The sequence below is a fragment of the Taudactylus pleione genome, unplaced genomic scaffold (assembly GCF_031769625.1).
Source record: "Taudactylus pleione unplaced genomic scaffold, aTauple2 ptg000127l, whole genome shotgun sequence".
NCBI classification, from domain to species: Eukaryota; Metazoa; Chordata; class Amphibia; order Anura; family Myobatrachidae; genus Taudactylus; species Taudactylus pleione.
Genome location: NW_028284529.1, coordinates 7,418,049 through 7,431,172, shown reverse-complemented (window position 1 = coordinate 7,431,172; position 13,124 = coordinate 7,418,049). Strand labels below are relative to the sequence as shown.

Below are 13,124 nucleotides of genomic sequence, written 5' to 3'. Positions count from 1 at the left end.
TTAAGTGTGTAGTTTTCCCCAAGCTTTCCTATGCCATACATCTGGCATTAAAAAACAAAAAACAAGTCACGCCAGAGTTAACTTATGCAACCTAAATCATAGGTAGGATTAGACCTACCGGAAATCCATCATCTCTCACACAGGTTCCCCCATTCAGATACATTATAAAGACTCCTCTAGAAAGTGTTTCACTAAGCCAGGCGTAACCAACCCTGGTCCTTGAGAGCTGCCAACAGTGCATGTTTTCCAGGTCTCCTAACAGAATCACAAGTGAAATAATTTGCTCCACCTGTTGATCTTTTCAAATGTGTTAGTGAGTAATGAATACACCTGTGAGCCTGCTAGGTGGTCTGGAAATCATGAACTGTTAGTAGCTCTCAAGGACAGAGGTTGGCTACCCCTGCAATAAGCAGTCTCTTGACTTTACATCCACATGCACCAGCTGCTTTATTGTATCTCCAAAAATCTCAACCTGCAGAATATTCTACAAAAACTAAACACTTGGAGAGTTTGGAAAGTTATACATGGAACATTTATGCCAAAAGTCATGGTATAGCAGTATGTAAAGGTAATGGTAGGTTGCGTTACTGAACTGTGACGTCTTGATAATGCCCAGACCTGCATCACTTTATGAAAAAAATAAGTGAAACTCAGTACACTGTTCTAGGTACTGACAGAACAACTGTTCCAAGCTATAGACTCCACAGTAGCTATCTCTTAAGAAAATGTGTGCTCTTTTTATGGATAATAGTAAAAAAGGAAAGAGAAACGCTTAGGAGTCTTGTTTGTGTAATCAAAGATATTCAAATGAGTTAAGTTTAGATACAATTACGCAATCATGGTTCCATAAAAAATATAAGACACATAAAAGCAAAGTAGAAATACACAGTATGATAGCAGAGGTATACGTTCAGTAAGACGGCGGACGGAATGCTGACCGCCAGATTCCAGACACTGTTATCCCGACTAGGGACAAAGTCGGGAGACCCGCACCGGGCATCCCGATCGAGCGGATGCCAGGCGCCGCAGGGGGGTTGGGTTAGGGCTGCCAGGGGGGGACTTAGGGTTAAGCACACTCCCAGGAGGTTAGGGTTAGGCTAGGGGGAGGGAGGGTTAGGCACCCCCGGGGAGAGGTTAGGGTTAGGCACCCCCTTGGGGGACTTCTGAATAGGCGGCTATGGGGTGGGGGGGGGGCTAGGGTTAGGCACAGGAGGAGGGGGGGGGGGGGAGAGGTTAGGGTTAGGCACCCTCAAGGAGGATTAGGGGGTAGATTAGGTTAGTGAATATTTACCAAGGGACCATCGGGATTTACTCCTCTGTCGGGCAGGCACAGTCGGGATTTGAACCGCCGGCCAGGGGTTCAGCGGTAATTCACACCGATTCCGTAACAGACTCGTGATAAAATGTAGCAATGTCACTGCCTAATTCCACACTCAGCCTGTATAGTATGCTAGCTCTCATACGTCTGAGAGTGAAAGTCAATGTTCTCCTATGGGATCCACTTTCAATACTGATAACTTATCTCAGAGCAGTATTGCTTCCAGAGTGGTTGTTGAGACATATATTTGTTACACTAGATCAATAATAAGCATTGCCAATCTGGATATGCTAAAATTGAATTAAGAACAAAAGAAGTGGATCTCATCCCCATGTGTAACCTCTGTATACAGTCTCCGGAATAAGTCAAAGTCCTGTATAAATCTAGGCTCCGAATGAGCACACTGGGTAGCAGAGACTGTGCCCTGGGATTGCCGGTGTTGCTCCTCTATGTTGCAGCTGCAATTTGTGGTGTAGAAAAAGAAAACTTTGAAAAGAACTGCGCAAAATGTCAATGAATTACTTCAATGTGAAAGTTAAATAATATGTGTTGGATTGATGAAGAAAGGCTTCATTAAAAATAATAAATTTATTCACAATTTTCAAGACATAAAACAGTTAAATACTTAGTAATATGATGTAGTGATACACTTCATAGCGCTTAGCAGTTAGCCACTCTAATAGATGTATTAAATACAAGATAGATACTTGTTTGTTCCCCAGCTGGTTGCAGCAATAATAAATATATATACAATGTCTCGTTTCAAGATATTCCTTCAAATATAATATATGCTCACCGGCTGTGATTGAAATGTCACAGAATTCCCAAATGAAACCAATCTGTTTCCTGAGATGTATGTCAGGTATGCTTGTTTCCTTGATCCCGCTATGTGGGAGGTCTGCAGTACCTCTCACCTGTCTATAAAGATAGACAATGGGGACAGAATAGTACACTGTCAGCTGAATATCCAGTACTCACAGGATTCTTTCTCCTTTCCGTCTCAGCTCACCGCGGATGGTTTGGTGCGGCTGAGTCACAAATCTTCGCGGCTTGGTGTCTCTGAACCTCGCTCCGGCTCCTGCGTGTCTGGCTCCCCTGCCTCACCTCTGAGCACTGAGGGTGGGGAGGTGTGTCCAGCTCAGTCTCAGCTCACTGCGGGTGGATAGGTGCGGCTGAATGTCCACAACTTTCGCGGCTTGATACCATTCAATAATTCATTGCATAATGCTGCATTCCAAGACCGATTTCTCTTATATGCTTCAATAACATCAGAGGTGAGGCAGGTGAGCCAGACACGCAGCAGTCGGAGCGAGGTTCAGAGACACCAAGCAGTGAAGATTTGTGACACTCAGCAGCACCAAACCACCCGCGGTGAGCGGAGACGGAAAGGAGAAACAATCCTGTGAGTACTGGATATTCAGTTGACACAGTGTACTATTCTGTTCCCATTGTCTATCTTTATAGACAGGTGAGAGGTACTGCAGACCTCCCACATAGCGGCATCAAGGAAAACAAGCATACCTGACATACATCTCAGGAAACAGATTGGTTTCATTTGGGAACTCTGACATTTCAATCACAGCCGGTGAGCATATATTATATTTGAAGGACTATCTTGAAACGAGACATTGCATATATATTTATTACTGCTACAACCAGCTGGGGAACAAAGTATCAATATATTTATTACATCTATTACAGTGGCTAACTGCTAAGCACTATGAAGTGTATCACTGCATCATTTTACTAAGTATTTAACGGTTTTATCTCTTAATTGAAAATTGTAAATACATTTATTATTTTTAAGGAAGCCTTTCTTCATCAATCCAACACATTATTTAACTTTCACATTGAAGTAATTCATTGACATTTGCGCAGTTCTTTTCCAAGTTTTCTTTTCTATGTACATTGTTCTGCCAGATGGGTTACTGGCTACTTGAACTAGCAGCAGTGTCTCAAATTTGTTGTTATTAACTAATCATATACAGCCTTCACTGCATTTACACCAGGATGTCAGTTTCCAGTTGTTACTGAGAAACTGTTTTTTTTCTTGTTTTGCAATTTATGGTGTGCAAAGAATAAGCAGTATATCCTCTGGAGCACTTGAAGGTAGAGGTGCCCTGGCAGCGAGACCGGCAATGTGCCTGGCAGCAGCCAAGTGGTCTTTGAGGTTATGAGAGCCTCGGGGCTGCAGCGAGCCATGGTCACAGAGCAGATCCAAGATACTTCAGATGACATAAGGTGAATATTGACCGGGTACCTCTGTTTAATAGCAGTCAGATGACCATTGCCTTAATGCCTTTCTCTGCTGGCAGTCTCTTCAGAAGGGTGTGGTGTCCCGTGGCTGACTAGAGCTTTTTTTTATTTTTCAAGTCGGGTGTATGTCTTTTCTGACAATTGATATTTGGGGTAAGACCCTATAAAAACGTATAAAGATTTTTTTTCTCTGTATTTGCGGACTCATTTATTTTCAGTACAGCAGTATTTGTGTTACGCCATACAAACTGGTATAAATCGGTTTTGTTTCCTGTTGGTGTATACAAATCCACTCTTTTGCAAGTTCTCAAACAAATTTTATCCAAATTGTTACCTGCCAGAATATACTGTATAGTGTATAATTAAATTATCGTAGTTGCAGCAATCCGGAGGGATATTAATTTGCACAAATGGCTATCCATTTCTTTAAAGGGAGTACAAAATCATATCCATAACAATAGTTATAAATATGCAGTGAAAAGAATATATAGATTTTATACAGAAAGGGTTTTTTTTAGAACTAAAATTGACAAATAATTTGATTAAGATGGTCCCATTGAAGATTGAGAGATGAAATTACTCATTAAGAACTAATGCGAAATATATGTACGTCATTGCCTCTATGCGAACCTTTTGCACAATGTTCGGCAATTAAAACATTAGTACAGGTGTAAAAATATCTGATACACGAGAAACAATCTACAGTAAATCCAGACATGAAAGTAAACATCCCTCAAACGTCAAAAGGGCATAGTGCCACCGGTCGGTCACTCCAATGCCCGCATGAACCTCACTTGTACAAGCAAGCACATATCCTAAAAGTCTAAAATCAATTGCCTCATTGGAGGCCCTCCGGGTGTAAAGTCTGTAAATGGTGCATCCAATATGTTTCCCTAAGGCGTAGTCTACGAAATGTATCACCGCCTCTATGTGTTCTTAATTCTACCCCTGCAGTCGTGATATTTTGTGGGTCACTTATGAGGCTGGCTGAAGGGATGCAATTAACTTTTTTTTTTTTTTTTTTATTATTTAAAATGTTACGTTTATGTTCCATAAACCTAGTTTTTAGGTATCTGGTGGTATGTCCTACGTATTGTAAATGGCAGCTACATTGTAAGACATTTGTATGACATTTACTCCTAAACCTAATAGAATTCCACTAAAAAAAAAATAAAAATAAATCAGAATTATGGTAGACTTACCTAGATAATGCCTTTTCTTTGTGGTCCATAGGATCCACAGGGATACCATAGGGGATATTATGGTTGGAGAGACCAGGCACCAAACAGTTAAAGCTTCAGCTGCCAGGATGCCTCAGGTCCTCCTCCATATACAGTCAGGTGCATAAATATTGGGACATTGACATAATTTTCATATTTTGCCCTCTATTCACCACCACAATGGCTTTGAAATGAAACAAACAAGATGTGCTTTAACTGCAGACTTTCAGATTTAATTTGAGGGTAATTACATCCAAATCAGGTGAACGGTGTAGGAATTACAACGGTTTCTATAAGTGCCTCCCACTTTTTAAGGGGCCAAAAGTAATGGGACAAACTAAACAATCCTAAATCTAACTTTCACTTTTTAATACTTTGTGGCAAATCCTTTGCAGGCAATTACAGACTGAAGTCTGGAATGCATAGACATCACCAGACGCTGGGTTTCATCCCTGGTGATGCTCTGCAAGGCCTCTACTGCAAATGTCTTCAGTACCTGCTTGTTCTTGGGGCATTTTCCTTTCAGTTTTGTCTTCATCAAGTGAAATGCATGCTCAATCGGATTCAGGTCAGGGGATTGACTTGGCCATTGCATAACATTCCACTTTTTAGCCTTAAAAAACTCTTTGGTTGCTTTTGCAGTATGCTTCGGGTCATTGTCCATCTGCACTGTTAAGCGCCGTACAAGGAGTTCTTTAGCATTTGACTGAATATGAGCATATAATATTGCCCGAAACACTTCAGAATTCATTCTGCTACTTTTGTCAGCAGTCACATCATCAATAAATACAAGGGAACCAGTTCCATTGGCAGCCATACATGCCCACGCCATGACACTACCACCACCATGCTTCACTGATGAGGTGGTATGTTTTGGATCATGAGCAGTTCCTTTCCTTCTCCATACTCTTCTCTTCCCATCACTCTGGTACAAGTTGATCTTTCTCTCATCTGTCCATAGGATGTTGTTCCAGAACTGTAATGGCTTGTTTAGATGTTGTTTGGCAAACTCTAATCTGGTCTTCCTGTTTTTGTGGCTATCCAATGGTTTATATCTTGTGGTGAACACTCTATATTCACTCTTGTGAAGTCTTCTCTGGATTGTTGACTTTGACACATATACACTTACCTCCTGGAAAGTGTTCTTGATTTGGCCAACTGTTGTGAAGGGGTTTTTCTTCACCAGGGAAATAATTCTTCTGTCATCCACCACAGTTGTTTTCCGTGGTCTTCCAGGTCTTTTGGTGTTGCTGAGCTCTCCGGTGCATTCTTTCTTTTTAAGAATGTTCCAAACAGTTGATTTGGCCACACAATGTTTTTGCCATCTCTCTGATGGGTTTGTTTTGATTTTTCAGCCTAATGATGGCTTGCTTCACTGATAGTGACAGCTCTTTGGATCTCATATTGAGAGTCGACAGCAACTGATTCCAAATGCAAATGTCACACCTAGAATCAACTCCAGACCTTTTACCTGCTTAATTGATAATGAAATAATGAGGGAATAGCCCACATCTGTCCATGAAATAGCTTTTGAGTTGATAGTCCCATTACTTTTGGCCCCTTAAAAAGTGGGAGGCGCACATAGAAACCATTGTAATTCCTACACCGTTCACCTGATTTGGAGGTAAATACCCTCAAATTAAATCTGAAAGTCTGCAGTTAAATCACATCTTGTTTGTTTCAGTTCAAAGCCATTGTGGTGGTGAATAGAGGGCAAAATATGAAAATTCTGTCAATGTCCCAATATTTATGCACCGGACTGTATACGCTGCCCCTAGCCATAGGACTTTTTTGTTCGTTTGGTGCGGCAGGATCAAGATGCACCTTTGTAACAGGGGACTGCTCAGGCAGTCGTAAGCTTTTATTTATTTTTATGTTTTTGGGTTGACAGTACTAAGCATCTGAATTAAGATGCATGTACTGCGACTCCATGTACCTCCGCCGGGCCGCAACACCAGTAACTGGGCTGTTGATTCGGTCGGGTCATGGCTGTGCTTTCTAGCGGCTATGCTGCGACCCGGACTGCAACTGGACACGCGGAGATGTCAGGTAATTCTATTCCTCACTTCCAGGGAAACGCACAGGGCAGTCCTTGCTTCTGGTGTCAGAGACGCACCAGAAGCCGCTGCAGTCATGGCCCGGGATTTCTTGTGTCCTCACTACACCACCGGGGCCTTATCGTCTGACGCCGGGGATCGGCAGCAGGCACTTCTGCTGCCACGAGTCCAGCGTACCTGGCTAGTTAACGCAGTTATAGGGAGGTAGTCGATCCCTCCGGCAGCTCCTCCCTCGACCCTACAAAAGGGTTTTGCGTGTCTGGGTTGCTCCACCTACCGTCCACGTGCATTTGAGACTACTGTAGCTGTTGGTCTCAGGAGGGTTTGGGTCAGGCTCCCTGTATACCTCCCTTGGTTAAGGTATACACTATATAGTGCTCTATATCCTACCATTCCTGGTGTTTGTGTAGTTGATTCAGAGTCCATTGTATTTATATTACATATGCATTGTATGTGACAGTTTACTAGCTGCTGTACTGACACTGTATTTCTGTCTGTCAATCAAACAGTGATAGTTATAATTAAGAGCCTATTCACTCAAAAGACCAAGGAAAGTAGATATAGAGATTCAAGTGGCGGTTGGACAAAAGAGATAAACCGGGAAATTCTGGAAAAACCTAAAGGGGTTTTAAATGTAACTTCTGTATATTTTTTAGATGTGGAGATTAAATCATCAAAAGGACTCCCTTGTCACAGCAAAACCTCTTTGACCTATTTTCTGAGCTAAATAGATATATTCAGATGCAAAGATGAACAATCTTAGAGGAACAAATTGCTCTTCTGAGAGTATTCTGAACAGGTCCAAATTCCTTTTTTTTAAAAACATTAGGAGAAGGTATATCAAAACCCAATGTTACGGACGGGGATTTTTGTGGACCCGGGGTGGAAACAGAAGTGGAAGCAGGAACAGATTTAAATTGGAAAGTTGGTTGTTTTATATGGATATTAGTAGACATGAAAATATACAGATAGTAACTAAAATCCCAATGTAAATAAACTTAGAACCGGGGTAAGTGGCTGATAGATAACTGTAGTGGGAGAGATGAAGTCAATGTCCAGAAAAGTGGCAGAGATGTTTGAAGTGAAATCCAGAAATGATGTAAATACAGTATGGCTGAATGAGATACCCAGATATCCTGAAGAATGACTTGAATGAGATATCCTGTTATTTTGTAGAATGACTTGAACGAGGGGTTAACGACAGGTTTAGAACACAGGAGTGGCTAACCTGTGGGAGACAGGGCAGTCACCACCGGACTGGAGGCTGGTCAGAGAGGTGCTGGGAGGTCTGTGGTAGCTGACAGGAGGCAAAGGTAACACTGTAGCAGGAACAAGGCTTAGGAGCACAGGGAACGCTCACAGCAAGCTGTGAAACACGTTGCACTGGCAACTACAGGGAGCTCCAAACCCCCTTAAAGTAACCCAGCAGCAGAGCGTGAGTGGCTAGGAGATATCACCTGATGCTTCAGGTGTCACTATGTCACATACCTTGAGGCAAGATGGCCGCGCTCAGACACTCGCAGAATGGAGATGCAGATAGCCTTAGCCCTGCCAGCAGGACCCACATACCTCAGACCCCCGCACACACCCAGTGCCAGTCTCCAAGTACCAGCTCCCCCGCCGGAAGGACCACGCCACAGCATCCGCACTGGTAAGCACCGCAGGCTCCTGGGAAGAGATACCCTGGTCATGACAATACCCCCCTCTTTTCGGGTGGCCTCAGGACACTCCTTTGGCTTCCCAGGATGGGTCAGGTGAAACTTATGGATAAGTCTAGGAGCGTGGATGTCTTCGGCCCTGGTCCAACAGTGTTCCTCCGTACCATAGCCTCTCCAATCCAGCAGATACTGCAAGTGACCATGACAAATGCTGGAATCCAGTACCTGTGCCACCTCAAATTGCACCCCCTTTTTAGTTTGGAGTTTAGGATGAGTAGGAAGGATGTGAAGGAATTTGTTGAGGATCAAAGGCTTGAGCAAAGTTATATGGCAGGAGTTGGGTATTTTTAAGTATGGAGGGAGTTGTAAACCATAGGAGACTGGATTAATAACTTCTAAGTCGAGAATGGTCAAATGAACAGAGGGGAGAATTTCATAGATGGTACCCAAAGACGTAGATTACGGGTGGAGTCTCACACTTTATCCCCTACCTGCAGCTTAGGAACCACTCTACGTTTTCTGTCAGCTTGTTTTTTGTATTGCAGTGAAGTCTTAGTAAGGGCTTTCCGAACTTGAGACCAAATCAAAGAGAAGTTCCGCACAGTAGTATCCACTGCAGGCACCTCAAAAGCAGGCAAGCTTCTAAATTCAGGAACCCTCGGGTGAAGACCGTAGACCACAAAGAAGGGAGATTGTCCAGAGGAAGAATGGTAGGATGTGTTGTGCGCAAAATCGGCCCAGGGGAGAGACTGACCAATTGTCCTGGGATGAGGACATGAAGATTCGGGGTCCTGGTTCACCCTCTCAGTGGAACTGTTGCTTTCATAAGCATAAATGATAAGCTGTGGAAAAGTTAAGTTTAACCTGTAACACTGAGCAGAGGGCCCTCCAAAATTTTGCCACAAACTGAACCCCCCCGGTCTGATGCAAGTTCTGTTGGAAGTCCATGCAACCTAAATATGTGATGCACAAATAGATGAGCTAAGTCAGGAGCAGATGGTAGCTTCTTGAGTGGAATATAGTGGACCATTTTTGAGAAACGATCCACCACCACCCAGATGGTGGTATACCCATTGGAAGGAGGCAGACCCGTTACAAAATCCATGGACAAGTGTGTCCATGGGCGAGATGGTACAGGAAGAGGCATCAATTCACCAGCCGGAGCAAGTCGAGGGGATTTGTGTTGAGCACACTGGGTACAAAATGACACGAACTCTGTTACCTCACACTTAATTGCTGGCCACCAGTATGACCTTTGCAGGAACTCCATGGTTTTATAGATGCCGGAGTGACCAGCAAAGCGGGAAGAGTGAGCCCAGGTCAACAGTCTATTCCGCATTTCTGGGGCCAACAAAGGTCTTTCCAGTGGGAGGTTGTAATTGGACACATGCAAAGACTTTAGATTCTAATGCAGGTGTATCTTGTAGCATGTCTAAGTTATTATCAGCGGAAAATGAGCATGACAGCGCATCAACTTTTTGATTCAGGAGTCCTGGGCGGTACGTTAGGGTAAAGGAGAAACTAGCAAAGAAGATGGCCAGGCGAGGACAAATGCATTGTATGTTTTTCAGAAAAAGAAGATTGCAATGATCGGTGAAGATGGTAAAGGAGAACTTGGTGCCCTCCAAGAGGTACCGCCATTCCACCAAGGCCAGTTTCACAACCTGTAGCTCCTGTTCGCCAATGGCGTAGTTTTTTCTGCAGGGGAGAACTTCCTCGAGTAGAACCCACAGGGATGGATCCTATGGTCTTCAAACCTTTGAGATAGAACCACCCCCACTGCCTCAGATGAGGCATCTACCTCCAATAAAAAAAGGCCTGTTGGTATCTGGTTGTCGCAATACTGGTGCTAAAATTAAAGCTGGTTTAAGTAGCTGGAAAGCGATCTCCGCCTCAGGAGGCCAAAATGAAGGATTGACACCTTTCCGGGTTAAGGCCGTGATGGGGGCCATTAACGAGGAGAAGTCTTTATTCTAGTATAGCCTGGACCTTCTTGGGGTCCATTTCCAACTCAGATCCGGAGATGATATACCCCAAGAAGGTGATACTTTGGACACTGAAGACACACTTCTCCAATTTACAGTATAGGTGGGTCTTCCTCAACCAAAACAAGACTTCTTTAACATGATGCCGGTGTTCAATGGGAGAAGAAAAAATTTAAATGTTGTCTAAATAAACCTCAACCGAGACATATAGGAAATCTCTAAAGATCTAGTTGACGAATGTCTGGAAAACTGCAGGTGCGTTGCAAAGCCCGAATGGCATAACCAGATACTCAAAGTGACAGTCACGTGTATTGAACGCAGTTTTCCACTTATGACCTGCACGAATTCGGATGAGATTATAGGCACCTCTGAGGTCCAACTTATAGAATATGGTGGATCCTTTGACTCTGAAAAATAGTTCAGTAATTAATGGAAGAGGGTATCTGTTCTTAACTGTGATGTAATTCAGACCCCTGTAATCAATAAATGGTCGGAGGCATCCATGTTTCTTAGAAACAAAAAGAAACCGGCAGGAGATGTAGAAGATTGGATGAATCCTTTTTTCCAAATTCTCTTTAATGTATTCCGACAATGCAGCGGTCTCGGGCTACGATAAAGTATAAGTGCGGCCACGAGGGGCCATCTTTCCAGGCATCAATTCGATTGGAAAGTCCCATTCCCTGTGAGGAGATAAGACATCAGCCTGTTTTTCAGAAACATCAGAAAATGATTGATATTCTGCAGGAAGTTGTGGTATTTCAGAAGTGACAATCTTACAGTTTGAAACTTCGGAAGGCAAGAAGCTTGGCACGCCTTACTCCAAGACTGAACTTGCATAGTCATCCAGTCAATCTTAGGGTTGTGTTTACATAGCCATGGGAATCAAAGTATGATATCATGGGATGCCTTGGGTATTAAGAAATGGATATGTTCAGAATGGAGAGCACCGATACGAACCTGGAGAGGTTGGGTCTTTCTTAAAACAATTCAATTAAATATGGGTCTACCATCGATAGCGATCAAGGTGATAGCATGGTCCAAGTTGATGCAGGGAACGTGCAGTTTATCCACCCACTGAAGAGAAAGTTTTCTGCTGCCCCAGAATCCAGGAGGGCAGACACAAACACAGGATTAGACTTGATATCAAGGGCTACAGACAAGACAATCATTTTTCTTTGGGGGTGGAAGAATTACTTTTAACTAGGTGTCCCACGACTAGTTAGTAACGGGAGTTTCCCAGCTTACGGGTACAGGAAACCACCAGGCGAGCAGTCTCTCCACAATACATCAAGATTCTTTTGGAGACGTCTCTGTCATTCCTCTTTAGAGAGACGGGTTCGGTTAACCTGCATGGGATCTTCATCTGTAGATTAGGTAGGAGAATAGGCAGGAGAGGGGGCAGGAGAAGGTCTAGGACATTCCGATCTATGCTTCTCAGCCTGGCATTCTCTGAAGCGAAGATCTACTTTATTGCATAGCGAGCTAAGGACATTGAGGCTGGTGGGTAAATCACGAGTGGCTAGGTCATCCTTTATCCGATCTGAGAGTCCATGCCAGAAGGCAGATGTCAGGGCTTCCTCGTTCCATTTGAGTTCAGATGCCAATGTCTGGAACTGGATAACATATTGACTGACAGGATGGATTCCTTGTTTCAAATGTAAGATACTGTATGATGCGGAAGTGGTTCTTCTAGACCCAAATATCCTCCTGAATGAAGTTAGAAACTCAGTGTAATTATCCAATAGAGGGTGAGATCGTTCCCAGAGCGGAGAAACCCAGTCTAAGGCTGAACCGGATAATAATGATACAATATAAACCACCTTGGACTTTGGAGTAGGTAAATTTGAAGGCTGGAGTGTAAAATGCACATCGCACTGATTGAGAAATCCACGACAGTTTAGGGTTGCCATCAAACTTGCTGGGAGTGGGCAGATACAGACGAGGAAAAGACCCAGCAGTAGAGACTACCGAGGTAGAGACAGCGGTAACTGCAGGAGTGCCAGGGGAAACCAGCGATGCCTGTAATGTATCCTGTACATACTGTGCCATTTGTTGTTGCATGGACTCCAGACGTGTTGCTATGCCCTGGAATAAATCTGTTCTGGACTCCTGTATAGTGGACGAATCCATTAGGCCAGTGCAAACTGTTACGGACTGGGATTTTTGTGGACCCGGGGTGGAAACAGAAGTGGAAGACTAAACAGATTTAAATTAGAAAGTTGGTTGTTTTATATGGATATTAGTAGACATGAAAATATACAAATAGTAACTAGAGTCCCAATGTAAATAAACTTAGAACCGGGGTATGTGGCTGATAGGTAACTGTAGTGGGAGAGATGAAGTCAATGTCTAGAAAAGTGACAGGTTTGAAGTGAAATCTAGAAATGATGTAAATATGGCTAAATGAGATATCCTGATATCCTGTAGAATGACTTGAATGAGATATCCTGTAGAATGACTTGAACGAGGGGTTAATGACAGGTTCAGAACACAGGAGTGGCTAACCTGTGGGAGACAGGACAGTCACCACCGTACTGGAGGCTGTGGGACTGGTCAGAGTGGTGCTGGGAGGTCTGTGGTAGCCGACTTAGCTGACAGGAGGCAAAGGTAGCTCCGAAGCAGGAACAAGG

General features: G+C 43.5%; 1 protein-coding gene across 7 annotated transcripts in view; it reads right to left on the bottom strand.

Annotated features, from left to right (window-relative positions):
• Positions 1–13,124, bottom strand: part of ELAVL2 (ELAV like RNA binding protein 2) — a 218,045-nt gene that overhangs the window by 34,171 nt on the left and 170,750 nt on the right. The window lies entirely within an intron of this gene.